The sequence below is a fragment of the Capricornis sumatraensis genome, chromosome 22, assembly GCF_032405125.1.
Source record: "Capricornis sumatraensis isolate serow.1 chromosome 22, serow.2, whole genome shotgun sequence".
In the NCBI taxonomy this organism is placed as follows: domain Eukaryota; kingdom Metazoa; phylum Chordata; class Mammalia; order Artiodactyla; family Bovidae; genus Capricornis; species Capricornis sumatraensis.
The window spans coordinates 32,980,969-32,983,664 of NC_091090.1; the positions used below are offsets into that span (position 1 = coordinate 32,980,969).

General features: G+C 37.6%; 1 pseudogene; it reads right to left on the reverse strand.

Annotated features, from left to right (window-relative positions):
* Positions 1-780: 780 nt before the first annotated feature.
* Positions 781-1,485, reverse strand: LOC138097969 (putative olfactory receptor 2B8; annotated as a pseudogene).
* Positions 1,486-2,696: the final 1,211 nt, after the last annotated feature.

A 2,696-nucleotide genomic window follows, 5' to 3' on the forward strand; every position in this document is an offset into this window, starting at 1 on the left:
TATTGGAGTTTCAGTTTCAGCATTAGTCCTTCCAGTGAATATTCAGGACTGATCTCCTTTCTGATGAACTGGTTGGATCTCCTTGCAGTCCAAGGGACTCGCAAGAGTTCTCCAACACCACAGTTCAAAAGCATCAATTCTACAGCACTCAGCTTTCTTTATAATCCAACTCACATCCATACATGACTACTGGAAAAACCAAAGCTTTGACTAGATGGACCTTTGTTGGCAAAGTAATGTCTCTGCTTTTTAGTATGTTGTCTAGGTTGGTCATAACTTTCCTTTCAAGGAGTAAGCGTCTTTTAATTTCATGGCTGCAGTCACCATCTGCAGTGATTTTGGAGCCCCTCAAAATAAAGTCTGTCACTGTTTCCATTGTTTTTCCATCTATTTGCCATGAAATAGTTTCAAGATCTTCATTTTCTAAATGTTGAGTTTTAAGCCAGTTTTTTCACTCTCCTTTTCACTTTCGTCAAGAGGCTCTTTAGTTCCTCTCTACTTTCTGCCATAAGTGTGGTGTCATCTGCATATCTGAGGTGATTTCTTTGGAAGGAATGATGCTAAAGCTGAAATTCCAGTACTTTGGCCACTCATGCGAAGAGATGACTCATTGGAAAAGACTGATGCTGGGAGGGATTGGGGGCAGGAGGAGAAGGGGACGACTGAGGATGAGATGACTGGATGGTATCATGGACTCGATGGACGTGAGTCTGAGTGAACTCAGGAGATGGTGATGAACAGGGAGGCCTGGCGTGCTGCGATTCATGGGGTCGCAAAAAGTCAGACACGACTGAGCAATTGAACTGGACTGAACTGAACAATGTTGATGTAAGAGAACAGGATTAATCCCACTGGGATAACTTTTATGACCACCACAGCAGCATACATCTCCACTTCATTGATCCATGTATCAACACATGATAATTGAAGCATGGCAGGTACTTCACAGAAGAAATTCTCCACCTGATATTGACCACAGCAGGTAACAGGAAAGTCAACACTGTTTGCACCAGAGAGTTGCTGAAACCTGTTACCCAAGCCACCACTGCCAATTGTTGGCATAGCCGAGAATGCATGATAACTGTGTAATGCAGAGCTGGCAGATAGCTACATAACGATCAAAGGCCATTACTGAGAGAAGGACGCATTCAGTGGATCCTAAGCCAAGGAAGATGAATAGCTGAGCTATGCAGCCTCCGTAGCTGATATTTCTCCGGCGGCTCTGTGTGTTGACCAGCATCTGGGGGACAGTGGAGGTAGTATAGCAGAGGTCCAAAAAAGAGAGATTAGCCAGAAAGAAATACATTGGGGTGTGGAGTCTAGGATCAAGGCGTGACAAGATAATGATGGCTGAATTCCCAAGGATAGTCATTATGTAGAAATGGAGATGGCCACAAAAAGAACCATTTCTAGTTTGGGCCATTCAGAGAAGCCCACCAGAACAAAGCCTTTAGAGTGATGAAGAGTGTTATTGAATCTTCTCATCGCTGTGACTCTACTTGCTGGAAACACCCCAGGCAGATTTTGGAGCTTGATTAGGCTTTGCTTAGAACTTAATGTTGGTTCATGAACCTACATGTAATAGAGGAACTGGGTAGAGGATGCTGAAACAAATAAAATCATTAATGTATTTCCTTTTATTACCTAGGCAAGAAGAATGAGAGTTAACAATAATATATCTATATTTTAACAACCATATTTTAAGCCATAACTTTCATTTGGTAAACACATAGCTAACTAAGTAGAGGTATTACAAAAGTAAATATTGTAAAGGTGTATTACACAATATTTGTTGCAAAAAGAAAGTGTTGGATTTGTTAAGATGGAGAGACACTGAGACTTCATTGGAGCTTCATTAAATCTCTAATTCACTCAACATATTTTTTAACTTATTTTTATTTTCAATTCAGTTCACTTTCTTGCTGATCTTAGTGTGTTTATATTATAGCAGGTGAAATTTACCATCTTTGATAGGCACTGTCAGTTAAAGAATATAAATCCTCCTTTTTAATTACTGTACACCTCCTTTCTGCTTATTGTAATTAAGTTAATACAGATAAAATTCCAAGGACCAAAGACAATCCCTTATAGAATTAATTTATTATCACATTTAGCTAAGAAATAGTAGAAGTTAACATAAGTAGGACTAAAATTTTCACTTATTTTACTTACGTTGAACACATTTCTACCAAATAGTATAGATTTATATCAAAAAAGTTTTGATATGTATATATATGTTGATATATATAATATATATTTATATTTAAAAAGTTTGTGTTTTCCATGGATGTTTTTACTATTCCCTCCATTTAGCCACAATTCTAAGGATTAAAAGTTCTCATAATGGGCTGTATCAAAGTGGAAAAAGCTGTGAAAAATATACAGACTCTCTGGTGTGAGTCCTGGATTACATAGATAGTAAATGGCCTATAATTACATAGGTAGTAAATGGTAGTATAAGCATCAGACTCTTTTCTCTGCCTCCACAAAAACCCTGTATTTTAAACACTATCGTATGTAACCACAGGATTCATGAATAAACCTGTAATGTGTGAATAAACATTCACTTAATAACATTTTATTTGTCATAGTGGATATTAGCTAGTAAAGATATGAAATTTGTTATCTTTAATTATCTGTATGCCTGGATTCAAGGATACTCTTGTCTGAACTTAAAGATGGCAAAGTCCAGTAAG